At 31.0% G+C, this 16,881-nt stretch overlaps 1 protein-coding gene across 2 annotated transcripts in view; it reads left to right on the forward strand.

The window, feature by feature from the left end:
• Window positions 1-16,881, forward strand: part of LOC129962101 (chondroitin sulfate N-acetylgalactosaminyltransferase 2-like) — an 80,892-nt gene that overhangs the window by 46,092 nt on the left and 17,919 nt on the right. The window contains exon 1 of one of the 2 annotated variants that reach the window (XM_056075826.1): window positions 7,262-7,423. The exons of the other annotated variant lie outside the window; for it this stretch is intronic. The gene's annotated coding sequence lies outside the window, so the exon portion shown is untranslated. Of the gene's footprint in view, window positions 1-7,261; window positions 7,424-16,881 lie in introns of those variants that run through there. 2 annotated transcript variants of the gene reach the window in all.

Consider the following 16,881-nt stretch of genomic DNA (forward strand, 5'->3'; position numbering starts at 1 on the left):
ATCCTATTTTAAAACTTGTATGTGACGATTTGTATATTATTAATTTGGAAGCTGCTATTGAATTCCTAAAGAATAGTTATCTATACGATGGCCAAAATACATTTCAGAGTTTAATCTTTCAATAATTTAAAAAATTGAAATGCCCTCACCTTATATGGTTATGCTCCCACACATGATCAATCAAAACTAATCTTCATAATTAAATCAAGTATTTGTTAACGTATGTAAACAAATACTTGACGTATGTAAACGTCAAAATACTTGACGTATTTGTTAACGTATGTAAATAAAACTTTAATTTCATGCCATATAAATGAATTACAAAAAGCCGATTAGCGAATCAGTTAGATAAAATATCTAATTTAAAACAGAAATACCTTTTTATATACCCCAGTTACAGGCTTTTACTTTCTTTTTGATATTTTAGAGAAACTTAACAAAATTGTAAAATTTAAGTTCTACTTTTTTGCCACAGAAATTGAAGCAGATATTTACTGTTCATGTCAGTATCCCGAGACTATCACTTTTCGACGACTCTATCTCACTTAGAGGTGAGAACCGGAATGATGAGCACATTTCCGGAATTCTTTTTCATTCTTTGACCTTAGACTCCTGGCCGCGGTGGCTGGTGGTAAGGTTTTGGCTTCGGAACCGGAGGGTTTTTAGGCTCGAGACCCCGGAACAGAAACAGAACGCCGTCACATCCCCTCTCCCTTCATATCCGTAACCATTCTGTTAGCCGCGGTGGCCTGATGGTAAAGTCTCGACTTTATGTTCAAGACCCGAAGAACCATTGTGTGAGCAGGTCAGGTGCACGTTATAATCCATCAGGGTCAAACACCCTCCCGTTGGTGTGGTGTGGAAACTTGGAGATGGGTTGCCGGATCAGGTGATATCCTCGTCATTTGACTGCGATTCGAAATTACGAGGTCCTATCGAAAATAGTAGTCCTATCGAACCCTTGTGTAGCTTTAAAAAAATGGGACGTTAATATAACTTAACTAAATTAATCTTAATTTCCGCCTTGTTGGATACTTTTTCCTTTAATATTTTTTTACGTGTATGTGAGTGTCGTGTCTTTTCTGATCATATTATTTTATTTTAATTCAAAATGTATTTCTTTTATTTCCGCGAGAATTCCGATTTTACTTTATTGTTAAATATGAACATCTCCTTCGTTCCTCTTTCCTTTTATCCCTGTTTTGACGAATTAAACCCAACCTAACGCATGCGCAAAAGCACGGAGGATTTTAGAATCAGTTGGCAAACAGTAAGAATATTTTAGGTGTCTGCATGCTCTATTTGCTTTTGAAATGTTTAATAAATAATTAATATTAAGTAATTCCTTTTAAAATGATTTTCTTTTACAAAACATTTCAGATGCCAATTCATCGCACTTATAAATGAATATGGGAATTGTAAATGAAGCGAAAAACAGTTTCTATCTTCCAAACACATGTAATCTTTTCCTTCGGACAATAACTATTCCTTTTTTCCTGATACCAAGCACTTCCCTGCCAGAAGCTCTTCTCATTAGAGGAGCAGTCGTCATTAACGATAGGCCTCTTCAAAGCGACAGCCAAATTGCGTTCCCTCAGCCAGGTCCCTTGTCCAGGACCGCTAATTTGACATGCTTTTCCGAACTTCGCCTACAGCAGACCCGCATGGACCATTTTTCTTAATTACGAAGCCACTTAACTGGATTAATAAAAGGTGGAGTACTCTTCTTTGAGGGAGAGAGGTGACTGTTTTGATTCATTGGTTGGTGCAACTGGAGGAAAGGTGGATTCTTTCTTGCGTTGTCACGTTTTTGTTTGTTTCTAGTACTTTCAGGTTGAAAAATAGAATCGTTGTGTTTGAACAGTTTCTCTAAAAAAGAGGATTGTACTTTTCCTTATTAGAAAAATCTTATATATTTTTAATTTTTTTCAAGAAATTTACTTCAAGTAAACGATTGTATTTATTAGAATATAATTAAGTAATTAGTTTTTTAACCAGCCTCTTAATCTGAAATTTTTGCAGATACATGTTTCAGAGGATGATACTTTAATTTCATATTTTCAAAATTTTACTTTCGGTTTATCCTTAATTTTTATTTAACTTTTAATTTGCATGAAAAGTATAATTTAGTAATAATTTTGAGGGAACAAATTGATCAAGATATTTTATAATGAATGTATATAAAGAAAAATAATTAAATATATTAAAGGCTGAAAAGCAAAAAATAATAGACTGTTTGAATACAATTGCAGTAAAATGATTGCAAGAATCTTGATGGTTCTATAATTCATTACAATCATTTCTTCTGTCTCGTTGATTAAAAAGTATACTCATTCGCAAAGGAAAATAAATATGTATATTACTATCAAATTTCAGTCACAGATAATATTCTGAATGAAGCTTCTAAGTTGGATTAAATATTGGCATTTACCATCGTAACTTCGTAATAAGAAATGATGGTAGAATTTATTTGCAAATCTATCGTTGCTAATATACAATGTTGCTTCCCAACATAGTTAGTTGAATTGCTGGAAAGATAGTTTTACCATCAGCTGTATTGGATACAGGATCAGGGACCCCCGGGCTTTGTCATGAATTTGGTGACGAAATGGATGAAACTAGATTTTTTTAAATTTTGGCGGTAGAGCCAATAGAAGCTGAGATATGTTTGATTGTTCCAGAACCGTGTCTGCCCGCCTCTGAAAACTATGGCAGTTCAAGCTGAAAGCAGTCCTCGAGAAGTTGAAAGTCGCATAGCAAGTCAACGGCGTGTTAGTTGGATCAGTCCAGTGAAGCGCAAACGTTGAATGGAGCTCAAGCGCTTGGTGAATTACGCTGTGTGCCGAGTCCTGGAATTTATTATAGAAGGAACATCGACTCGTGTGTTGAGTAGTCAGTTCGTGTAGTAGTGAAACGGCTGTTATATACAGCTAAAGCGAGGATACAGTAGAGAATTGCAGATGTTTGGAGAGACCGTAGAGAGAAGTTATGCCGATTCCCTCCTTCTGTTGAATTTGTCTGGCCGTTTTGTGTGCTGTGGTTGTTATTACTACCGATTACTACTTGTCGGCTGCTGTTTGTTCTAAGTGTGCCACTGTGTTTTGCTTGTGTGCATCTCAACAGAGTTTTGTCGTCTGTGTATCCGTGTCTATGTGTTAATAAATGTTGTCATTTGCTATTCAGGATTGTTGATTGTGTTACACTATACTGCCCATTGACTTTACTGACTTAATGGATGAAGTTCCGCAACACTATTAAACATTGCTGTTGCTAAATGGCCATTATAATAACCCAAAGATAACTAATCCATCCACCTTTTCATCGAAAGTAACTATTGCCACTTTACAAATTGGAGCAGTAATGAATAGAGGTCAGTCTTGAAGAATTGAAGAGGAAGCAACCTTATGGATAGATGTACACATTAGGAAGGGAAAAAGATGGTTTCAATTAGTTTGTATATGTACTAATTTCTACAGTACCATGGGATATACCATGCAATATTTAATAATGTACCATGGGGGAGAGTACATATGTACTAATTTCTAGACTACAATGGGCTATACCATGCAATATTTAATAGTGTACCATGGGGAAGAGTACATATGTACTAATTTCTAGAGTACCATGGGATACACCATGCAATATTTAATAATGTACCATGAAGGAGAGTACATATGTACTGATTTCTAGAGTACCAAGGGATACACCATGCAATATTTAATAATGTATCATGGGGGAGAGTACATATGTACTAATTTCTAGACTACAATGGGCTATACCATGCAATGTTTAATAGTGTACCATGGGGAAGAGTACATATGTATTAATTTCTAGAGTACCATGGGATACACCATGCAATATTTAATAATGTACCAGGAAGGAGAGTACATATGTACTGATTTCTAGAGTACCAAGGGATACACCATGCAATATTTAATAATGTACCATGGGGGAGAGTACATATGTACTAATTTCTAGAGTACCATGGGATGCACCATGCAATATTTAATAATGGACCATGGGATACACCATGCAATATTTAATAATGTATCATGGGATACACCATGCAATATTTAATAATGTACCATGGGATAAACCGTGCAATATTTAATAATGTACCATGGGAGAGAGTATATATGTACTAATTTCTAGAGTACCATGGGATGCACCATGCAAAATTTAATAATGTACCATGGGGGTGATTTTCTCCAATGTTCTGAAAATAATACCTACTTATTAATAACTGAATTCATATTTTCATAAGCAAAGTTAAACAAATTAATTTTTCATTACCATGCATATTATTCAAAGTGATCATCACTATTTTCCATTTTTATATCTAGTATAAATAACCATAATCAAAAGCGGCCAATATTCCCAATTAGAAAAATTATAAAAACGATGCGTAATTTTTTTTTTTTTTTTTTTGCTCTTATATTAATTACTGAAATCAAAATAATTATTCAAAATTTAATATCCAAAAAATAATTAAAAATAAACCTAGGGCTCAAATTGGCGTGTAAAGAGTTTACACAATTACCAGATTAGCGACCATTATTGTTTCAATATATATATTTTTTTTTCTTCCTCTCGGCCCTCTGACTGCGTAATTTTTTTAAAATCTCTGTTTAAATACATTGTTTAATTAATAAATAATAACAAAAAAATTCAAACAAACAAAGTGATCTGGTACTATATGTTACACGATAATAATTTTATATAGTAAAAATCTGAAATTGTAAAAACAAAAACATCCTAAATTACGAAAAACCGGGATGCAATAGAAAATGGACTGATTGCTAACTCGTATCGCGGGATAAGCAGCTGGAGGATTAATTAAATTTGATGTCCAAAGAAGAATTAAGAATAAATCTAAGGCTCACATTCGAAAAATTGTAAAGAGTTTAAGCAATTACCAGATAACAAGACACTACTATTTCATTCATTTTTTTTTTCATTATTATTTTGTTCCTTCTAATAATTTGTAACTAGCACACGGAAAAATCTTGTTATACTAATCCTTTTACTCCTTTTATAAGTTTTTCATTTTTTTTAATTTGCAATTCACTGTCTGCAGGTCGAAAAGATATTTCATTGTATTTCCTTAGAATTAAATTTGTTTTAAAAAATTACTCAGAAAACAAAGTTTGTTTATTATAACGAAAATTTACTTTCTTTTCTAATCCTTTTATTCTCTTTTAATCATTTAATCATTGATATAAAAACACACACGCACATTGAAACAAGATTATGATAAACTTATATTTAATGTAAGGCATCCCTTTCTTTTATGCATCTAATTTCTCTTTTGTTTTCCAGTAATAAATAAGTTATGAGAATTTAATTAAAAATGTGATTTTTAAAATAGAATGATAAGCTGATTATGTGACTTAACTGCAGAAAGTTATTTGTAGTTTGTTGTAAAAAGATACATGTTACTTTCTTATTTACTAGAATAAAACTTTTTTGCTATACAACGGTTTTGTTTGGTTTGTATAATAAATGTATTGAAAGTAAACCCAAATAAATTTTACACACAAACAGAGATTTTAATCTTAGAAAGTAGACATTATTTTTTTAAAGGCGCAGTTATTCTAGAAATCATGAACTAATTAAATTAATTTTTGACTTTAAATTGAATTGTAGCGTGTAAATATCACATACAGAATTTAAAAATTTGCTTTAGAATTTTATGTGTACTTCGTAATTCTAAAAGAAGCATTTTAAACAGAAAAATTGTCAGAAATAAGCATATTTATTTTTAATTTATTATATGAAATACAAAAAGTAATCGTTAGAAATTCGAACTCCAGATTTTGGTGAATCTCCACGTCTTACATTCCATGAGTCTAGAAAATACGTTTTTAATATTACGTCTATTTATCAGATAACGTCTATTTATCAGATAACGTCTATTTATCAGATACGTCTATTTATCAGATTACGTCTATTTATCAAATAATTCAAATGCACTTGGAATTATAGATATGAGATTTGTTATGTTATCTTTCCACTAAATTTGTTGAATTCCATCAAATTGTGAACAGAAATCGCAAGAAATCTGCTTATTTGAACAATTCAGGCCCAGGGAACATAGTTACAAAAAGCGTAAACAGTAATCGATAAAATTTTGAGCACAGATTTATCATAACATGCAGGATTTCTTACCAAATTTTTAAGGCTATCTGTTAAATAGTCCCCCGCCTAACGCTCTGTGCATTCTCTTGTATATACACGGGATAACTCAAATAATCAATGACTTAGAAAAATGAAATTTGATTTATGATCTTGTTATTACAATTGGACAAAGGAAAGAGAAGGAAAGGACAAAGGAAAGAAAAGGGTGATATTTCCAGTAAATAAAATTAAAATTAGTAAATGATTTAGATCCAATATACGAAGAGAAATCGTATCCTTGGAAGAACTTCTCAAGGAATTGCCACTTGCATGTATTTCATTTGGAGGAAAGCCTCCAACGGCCAACTTGATCACAGCTGGAAATTCATTGCTGAAGCCAATTTCCCATTTTTCTGAACACTGCTGATTTGAAGCATCGTTAAAATATAGAAACCACAAAGCTGTTCCTTCATTTCTTTTTCCTTAGCCATGCCACATCATGCCATGCTTTGACATACTAAACCTGATACACTAATCTAGCGTTTAATGAAACGGACTCTACGACCACATATTTTAAATTATAAACCAAGTGCTTCAGAAGAAAAATTTAGTAAGTAACCTTGCAGTCAAATAAATTCTAAAACCCATTAGTACAACAAAGAGAGGTAATGAAACATATCTTATAAAAGTCGTTTATTTAAGCACCGCACTCTTTAAACAACACGATCGTCGCAATATATCCTCAGAGAAAAAGGGGTTAAAATACCCTCTTCACCTCTCTTTCCAAAGGATAAATATAACGACCATTCCTTCTAAAAACCACTTTTAACGTCTTATCGTCCTGCCGGTGACACTGCCGAGCAAAGAACATCCGACTCTTAATATTTATGAATAGAGCTACTTTTTATCATCCCTTTTGCAGCTTCCTCTTCCGCGCTGACCCGTGAGCCTTAATTTCTTTCACCCGATAACAATGAACGGCTTCTGGCGAACTTCCCGGCAGATAATATAAGCTGACGCGCCAAGTGCCACTTCATGAATGAGAGAGAGAGCCAAAAGCCTCGCTTTTTTCTTTATTCTCTTTTTCTCTCACTCTCTCATCTTTTACTCTCTTTCCTTTTGCAGCTTGTTAAGTAAGTTCTGGATTGGTGATGATAGCTTTTGAGAAGGGGAGGATTTTCAAGCAGCGATCCTTTGTAACTTTTGATGACGTACTTTGCTTTGGATTAGTGGGCACATTCGGAATGACACCCCTTTTTTGTGTTTCTATATCATTGTCACGGGCGGCTTGGAGAGGATCTTTTAGGTATTGTTGCTAGATGTTGTTTCTAGATTATGATGTATTTGCTGCTCTGTTTTAAGCTGTTCTTACTATTTCTTATCATAAAATAGCGTAAATTCTCTCCCTTATGTTTGATTATTGTTAATATAAATTAAGATTTTAAGGTATTAATAACTTGCCATTTATGCGACGAATACACTTTTAAATTATATAATCTGTCTATATATATTAGATGATACTGAATTCGGCTATTCAATAAATTTTGAACAAGTAACAAAATTATATATATTATAGTTTAGTATATATAGCCAAGCCCATGAAACATAGATATTATGATAAAAAGGAGATAATGCACCTTTTGATAATCAAAGCCACCTAAGACACATAGAAAGCATTCTTAGTCCCCCAAAGCTATATAGAACTATATAGGAGGGATATATTTACTAAGTAGTGGTAAGTTGCTATTCAAAAGGAATTTCAGGTTAGTTTAGTTTAGTTATATTAAAGTCCCGTTTCAAAGCAACACTAGGGCTATTTTGTTACGAACCCCGTAATTTTCATCCACGATCCAATGACGAGGACGACACCTGAGCCGGAAACCCCCTCTCCAAACTTCCGCATCACATCAGAGGGAAGACGTTTGGCCCCGACTGATTTAAGGAATGGAATGAAATCGGACGGAGTGGAATAGAGCCTCGTCCATGAAACCGTCCGGTTCCGAAGTCGAGATCTTACCACATGACCACCATGGTCCAAGGAATTTCAGGAGGATCATGACTATTTTTGTGTTTCGTATAGAAAAAATCTCTAGTATTCAGCCTGGTCACTGCGAGTAATTCTAAAAGGCCATCAGGTTTCCAGTTTTGAAGTAATAGGGATTATAAACGTAACAAAGGGATCGATCCCATAACCTTCTACTTCATTTTGTGTTTCTGAGACATGCCTTAGAACCTTAAGCCAGTAGTTAACTTTTAACTATTATTATATTTTAGATACTTCTACTTACAAATATACTGAAACACATATCAAACGTACTAATAATTACCTGAGAGATGTTTTCATATTCAAGAAAAACTGCTAGTATATGTAGACGTGATTATTGGAAATGAAAGAAAGTCAAATAAACATTTAATTTTGATCCTAATTTTGTATTCAAATTAAATAATTGTATAGAAAATTCAAATAAAAATCATTGTTGTAAAATTTGTGTTTGCTTCATTAATTTCTTTAAAAAAATGTCTTTGAAATCAGTAATGTAAAATTATTATTCAATTCTTCAAAATTGAGAGGAGGAAGAGAGTAATGATAGTTAATAAGCATAAATTACTTTGCAATGTAAAGTTAAGAAAAGAAAATGTGTTTAAAGTTACAAAATAGTTTTTTGATTTGGAAAGAGTAAGAGAATAATTTAATAAAAGCAAAGTAGCACGTGGCTTATAAAGTGAGACCATTACTCTGTGTTCTTCGTCCATGTACATCGAGTGCAATTATTATTGATATGTAGGTCGGTAACTACAACTAAGTGAAGATTCCTTTTCGCAGAAATCTTATTTATGTCAATGTAAATGAATCTGAAAAGTTCTTAGGATTCTGTTATACGCTTCTCATATTATGAGGTGTTACCAAGCCCTTTTTTACAATTTGGCCAAAGACCAATGACCAGGAAGTTTAAATAAAAGTTAATTACTTAATTATTAAAAATTAATTTAAATAATCTCATTCAGATTCCCTCAAGACAATATACCAAGTTTTCTTTAACCCGCTAGGTGAGATTTGGATGTAAGGTGGAAAAAATTGAATTGAAATGAAATGCTTCTTAAAGTTTCATAGCTATTCGAAAATAATGGATTCAGTTACAGTTGTGGGCTCCATTAATCTATAAAACATAGTAATCTACATAAAATGAATACTGACGTGGTACAGTTTAATAGTATCTTTTATTAAAATTCTAAAGCTTTTCCAATTTTCAAAAAGAAATAAATTCGTATTTCAGGTGAAATACGGAGCATACAGTCAAAGAAGTAACCGAAGTATAAATCGTATACAAAACTATTTACTTTTGTTTTCTTAAATATATGTTTGTGCACCAATAGCTGAGTGTTAGTGTGGTATGAAAATCCAAACTTAGAATATTTCCAATGGAACACTGAATTTTTGACTAAAATTATTGATATTAGTTCTTATTATTATACTTTAAAATAGTAGTTGAAGGGCCTCTTGTACGGTGTTCATTTGATATAGACGATTTTGTCAAAATTGATGTCTGCTTCAGAAACGATTGCCTGGAATATGTAAATACCTCCATGATAAAACATATTATGATTATAATAAAAAATAGTATAGTAAAATTATAGAATAAAATTAATTATTTTTCTTGTATTGCTTATAGATGGCAATCGATTTGATAATCCATTCAATGTAAAAGGGTACTTATTTATTTTAAAGTCCACAGGTTTACTTTGCAATTTCAGATAATGTCAAGATAATGATTTACATAGCATTTTGAGATTACTCCAAGATAACGCATTTACATAGCGATTTTCTGTTTATGCCAAGATCACGAACAGTGCTAATTGCAAAGTTGGCGACGATTTGCATTTTTGGCGATTTATCGAAGGTCCCGTAAAATTAAACATGAACCTATAAAAATATGCGAACTGTTTATGAATATGAACAATATGGACATCTTCCATTCTCTTATTTTAATAAAGTTCAAAAAGGTAACTAATATTTTAAACTAAATTCCGAAGAATTCAAAAATTCTGAACAAATTTTCTTTCTATATTTCTGCCCTATATATCATTTATCATCACAAATATTTGTAAAAAGGATTATCTGTTTGTTAATGAAATGTATGCGTAAAAATTTGTTTTGTTGGTAAAGAATTATTTTAATATTTTTCTGACTTTTCTTTATATAATTTTACAGCTAATGATAAGTTTTATTTAAATGTAACTGTGTTACCATCCTCATGAAAAAAAAAAAAAGAAAGCAATTAATGCTTATTTTTGAAATAATGTTATGTGTTTAGTTGCCGATTCTTATCATATAAAATTATACTCACTTTAAAAATAAATAGAAAAGACTAGGGTACTCTGCTTTAGGTATTATGTTTAACATTTTCTTTTATTTGCACTTAAATATTTCTGGTAGAAAGTAATTTAAGAAAGTAAAGAGAACAGAAAATTTAATATATCTGTATACTTTCTGCCCATCGTAGTACAAACAAAAATAATTTAACTTCTACTCGAGCTCAAGAACGCAGAAATTTATGGTACTTTTCGTGTTTGGGGGAAGGTTTCATAAGAAAGAGTGTTCCGAGGTCTCAAATTTTCTTCTATATCTCGAATAAATCTACTTTAATGCGCTAGTTGGTAAGAAGTAAGATTATAAAGGGTATTAAGAAAGAAAAATATTTTATTGTTACTTTAGTTCTAGAAGTTTCTTCCATAAACAAATTTATTTAAGAACTTATAATGTAAATCTTCAATCTTGATTTTGGAAAGTTGGGGCATTATTTTTCTAAGTGGTAACATACAAATATCAGAATTTAAAAATGGGTTTAACATTTGAGATTATTTTAGTTGAGTAATAGTATAAAATTTTGTCTGTTATATAAAAAAATGCTTGAAAACAATGATAAATAGGTAATTATTATTATCGATAAAAAGACGGGAAACAGTACAAAATTGCGAAGGCAAGAAATAATTATCTACATTGTCATATCAAAGTACATGTCATGTGTGTGTGTGTGTGTGCGCGCGTGTGTGTGTGAGGATGAGAGAGTTTAACTGCCATTTTTATTTTTTTTCCTTGAAAACATTCATTTTTAATTTATATTTTTATATTCCTTAAACTAATAATAAAGGTGTGTGAGGCATGAATGCGTATGTGTAGGTAGGTGCCTTGGTAGGATGAGGATGACTGCTTTATGTTTATCTCGTAATTATGGCGTCATGTTAACTGAATTTGTTGGACAAGGAAGGAGTTGTGGTCGCTTTCTCACTGACATTTCAGGAACCATCCTTTATATTTCTATTTTCACTAACACAATTAATTCTCTAGCTCTCTCTGTTTGTGAGTTATCGAGTTTATGAATAAACCCATAGATGGACAGATGTAATTCCAAAAGACAGTTAATTCAAACAGATCTAAAACGGAGAAATATATCAAAATCTTTTGTGGAATTTTTTCGAATTGATATTACTTTTTCTTTTCGCGCTTTATATAAGATAAAAATGAAGAGACTATTTTCCCGTGTCTGCAATTCAGAAATTTATTTCAATGATATAAAAAAGTACATAAGTAATCTTTATTTTCCATTTTCTTAGTCTCGTATTATCAGTGACGGATTTAGTAGTGCACATTAAATATACAATGACGCCTTTTTAATAAGATGATCCATTTAATTTTGTATTTATGCACATATTTAACATGTTATTTTAGATTAATCTTTTATTATTTTATTAATTTTTTGAAAATATCAGCCTTTCCCAGTTATGATTCCACACTCCTGGCATCCTCGTTTGCACATATTATTACAGCAGAGGTTTGGTGTTTATAATAGATGTCCCCAAAAAATGATGATTTTGAAAATCAATAATAATAATAAAGACGGAATGTGGTGGAAATGTATTTTTTTCCGTTTTGCACTTGGGAAAGCTGGGAATATTATCCCACCAAACCGCAAATTTAGTTAACATTACTACCAATAGGTGGCGACACAAAATATTAAAAATAAAAATTGGTAGAAAAAGAATTGTTGCAAAAAAATTAAACATTGATGTTTTTAATGTAAACCCCCATTTGCTGTCACAACGTTGCTCAGCATCAGGCAGCATTTTCTATACATCTGTGCAAAAGTATGAGTTGGATGTGTTTTACATGCAATGCAATACCAACTGTCGGTGGCAGTGTTAGTTAAAGTTGCATTCGATGAATAAAATTCACAAGCACAGGGCAGCAGACGATATATTTCTATCGCCTTCTGTCTTTTTTGTTTTCTTTCTTTTTTATTGATTTTCAAAATCCATCAACCATTTTTGAGACACCCGGTAAATATTCTAATAACTGGGTGAATGTTTAGAAATGGACCAATTATATTTGACAATTTGTTGATATTATTAGTGATTTAAGTTTCTTTGTAGCCCTAAGCAATGCGTATTATAAAACTTATCTTTTAATAAAATGGAGGATTTCATTTCACATTTTAATACATCTTTAAGTCCCTGATTTATTCTACGTAAGGAGAAATTTATTACCTTTGAGAAAATGTATTTGCTTTTATTTAACTGTTATGATTCCTGATGGCTCGGCATAACAACATTGAAGTGCATTTTCGGTTTTATAAATATTTTAATAGCAAAATGAACTAATAGAAATTTATAATATTGACCAATCATACTTATAATTCTTTAATAGTATCTTATATTTAATAATCAATTGTATTTGTATTTTTACAAACATTTATTTGGCAACTAGGAATATGAACTTTTTTAATCAACTTGCTTGCGACCCCTTCTAACCTTAGTGATCCTACATAACTGCGTATTCTGTCTAGTTTGAAATCCTCCGTTACACATTTCATTTTTTTGGAGATGGATAATATATATGTTGTAGACATGGAAATTATTTCAATATAATCTAAATTACTAGTTTTATTAATAAAAAGAAATTGCAAAGTTGACTAAATTGCCTAAAACTACTTTCAAAGTCTTATCACTTGTTTAATGATGTAATATGACAGTGAATTTTTCCTATTACTGCTATTTTTTTCTGTTTAAGTTCACTTCATCATTTACAATTTATAGACCGGATGCCACTAATAATGATAAGCCTCATTCTAAAAAGCATCACCTTCCACCGGTAATTCTCTTCACATCATTATCACCTTCATCATTTCCTCCCGATATCAAATATTTATGCACCCTGTTTACCCGACTCTACCACTCAAGTTACTTGCAGGTGTTTACGATTTATAATTCATGGAGGGGGCATTTTGGATAATAACCCGCCCATTTTGTTTAGAAAGAGGGAGGAGGGGTCGATGTCCATCCCAACTGCATAGTTTCGAATTTCTACCACGACAATCATGGGTACAGTGACGGTAAATAACGAGCTCTCCTAATAACGCAGCTCCCCGAAATCACTGGAAGCATCATTAAATGAGTGATTTGTCATTCATATTCAGAACTCTGCGCTGTAACGTCATTAGCTCCCTTGGCATTATTAGCTTTAATGCATCATAGAATATCGCTTTTAATGTAATTATGCAGATTTATAGGAAGCTGCTGGATTAGAAGGGATTGGGGGTTGCAGGTGGGTGTGCTAAAAAAATAAAATATTCTTCAGAGTTAGGGTATTGTGTTCTATCTAATAATGGAATACAAGACTTATGAAAGTATACCCACGCATGGAGATTATATGAAAGTTTGCCTGAGTTATTAATTTAATATTCGGGAAGCGAAAATAGCACATAATTAGAGTTTGTTTAGATTATTATTATTGATTTATTCCATTCGATAAGTCTTGTTAAAGTATGAATAATGTCATGAAATTATTTGTTTATCTTCGCTTAGTCTTTTTTTTCCATCTAAGCGTAATTCGGTTAAAGTTCTTTCTGTTTATGAATTTATTTTATTAGCTATTACTCATGATTAGTTCTGTTTAGTCAAAACTGATTTGATTAAATTAATTTGTTATTCATTTAGAACTGTACCGAAAACTGAGAGTTTGTTGTTTAAGAAAACGATAAAGAAAAGTGACATTTTTTTCGACATTTAAAATAAAGCATTACGCATTTTTTCAGTGGTTGCATGGCTTCCATGGATATAAACATTAGAAAGCTTATTAAGAATGGTTTCAATTCTCATCATCTCACAAATAAAAAAAAAATGCTTCTATATATGGTATTTAACAACTCACTTAATTATATTCTTTTTACTTCAAGATGGTTCTCAAAATTTTGTTGGGGCAGTGCCTTTAAAGTGTCTCACTTGAACATTAATTAATTGCATTTAGACAGTTTATATTCGATTTAAATATTTTCTGCTAACTGGGCCTGCGGCAGTTCCTTGCTACTCTGCCTATCTACTCTCGACTCAGTTCAGTGGCATATCAATGGAAGGTCAGGCACAAGGACACTTGACCTTGAAAGTGATTGGCAAAAGTTGCAAAATTTAGTCAAAGAATTTAAGAGAAACTTTCTCTTCACTTCATGTTTATACAAATTATTAAAGCCGAGAGCAAAACAATCTTCAAAAGCTTATTATATTAAATTATGTTGGCTTTTTTCTTTTTATATATTCCTCATATTGAAAAAAAAAAAAGATTCTTCATATTATATCTGCCTATGAAAGAGATGACTCGACGAAATCAGTAAGCTAGACAGTTGATTTGTTGTCATAATATCGAAATTATAAATCGGGCTCAAAATTTGGATGGAATGTAATTAGAAATTTTTTGTCTTTATGCAATTGCACATATGATAATGATAGTTTAAAAACGCAGGTGCTAGAACAATTAAATTTTAAAAACGTTTTTATCCTCTGAATTGCATTTCCGTATTATATTTGTAAGCATAACCATAGAAGTATTCACTTTTAGGAATCTTCTAGTCATGCAATATGTGAAAACTTTAATTGGAATACAATTTAAAATGTGTTTTTGAAAATTTGTGCAGTTTTTGAATTCATATCAAATTTTAATAGTAATATTTTACGGCCTCTCTTATTTATTAAAGATCGCCAAAAAGTGAAAATCCTCAACTTACGAGTGGCAATTTGGCATTGGTGATCATTCAAAATAAATTATTATTACTGAAATTTAATCTAAATGAGTTTATGTTCATTATAATGTATCTTTTTGATTTTTTAACCCTTGGAAAAATAACTGAACATTTTCCCGGCAGGGAAGAAAAAGTTGTAAAATTCCCTCCGTTCGATTTTTTTTTTTTTTCAATAATTGAAAATTTAGAATTTTCGGCAAGATTTGTATTCAGCATCATATTAAAAACTAAAGCATTCATATAAGTAAGAATTAAAATGAAAGAAAAGAGAGAGAATTGTTTCATTTAGTATAAAGAATTTTAATAAAATGCTTAATTATTTTATAAATTTAAAAATAAGGCTTTTAAATTGATTTTCAAATTCTAAAGTCTCAGATGCAATATTTGTTGAATGGCATAGATGATTTATCGATGTAATATAAATATTAAATAAAGTGGTTCAATCTTTCGTTTGGGCAACATTTAGTTTAAAATCTTATCATTGGAATAATTTATAAGTGATCAATTAGTTATAACACAGCCAAATGAGTTTACTCTTCATACAGCCAAGATGAGAAATAAACTCATAATAAATCGCATATATCTATCATAGAATATTTTCTATAAGCAAATCCTTTGCTTGTAAAATGTTACTTTCTGTAATTCTATAAAAATTACACTGATACCCGTATCTATTTTATTTAATTTCGAAAAACAAATAATCACTCTTAATCACTAAGAAAGTTATTATTAAATTACTATCATGTTTTTTTAAAAAAAATATTCATAACTCTTTGCTAAGCAAATAATTTTTAATATTTATTTTTACACCAAAAACAACTCTTCGCAATCAAAGCACTGATAAAACTATCCTGTGCCCTTTCTGGATTCTAATTTTAAACACCACCAGATTACGCTGTATATTTATTTTTCATTTATTGGGGAACATCCAAAAAATGTTCATGATGACTTATATTTAAAAGTCAGCACGCCATTAAAGTTCTTTCTGCTTAATCATGGAAATAAAGAATCGCATAACTATTCCAATTCCTGCTTCAGAAATTTCGAGATGAATGAATATTTCCTCTCTAAAGAGTAATAATTTAAAATTAATTCCCGACATCTGTCGTTTTATTAATCTCTTTTCTGAATCCATTTTGATTGAAGACTTGGCTCTGGACCAAAGACACACGTTCTGTGCTGTTCCACTTGGGGTGGGAGAGGGGAAGACTCTTTTAACAAACTTTTTCATTTTTCTTAACGTCAAAAACTTTTTAAGAGCCCGAACTTCAAAAAATGACAATTATTCTCTTCGGAGTTTTGGTATTGGAAGAATAAGGGAAAAAATTTTAAGTTCTTATTTTTTTTCTGATGGGTTTTCTTTAATTAGATTTTTTTAAAGCTCAACATTTCTGTCGTAACAATAAAAATTCGAATGAAAAGTATTAAAAAAAATGATTCATTCGTTTTTCTATTATTAATGCACAATTATTACAGCAGACATTATTTCTAGTATTGAGCTATCTTTTTCAAAGAATTTAATTATGTTCTTCTAAAAACTGGAAAAGTTTTGCGGAAACATTTAACAAAACATTTTTAAACAAAATACGGATGAAGAAAATTTTAAGTGATGCTTCTTTTGTTTCATAAAGTATTCATTAATAAATACTATATGAAACTTGTCCCATTTCTGCTACTTTTAAAATATAGCAATAAC

The sequence above is a fragment of the Argiope bruennichi genome, chromosome 2 (genome assembly GCF_947563725.1).
Source record: "Argiope bruennichi chromosome 2, qqArgBrue1.1, whole genome shotgun sequence".
NCBI lineage: Eukaryota > Metazoa > Arthropoda > Arachnida > Araneae > Araneidae > Argiope > Argiope bruennichi.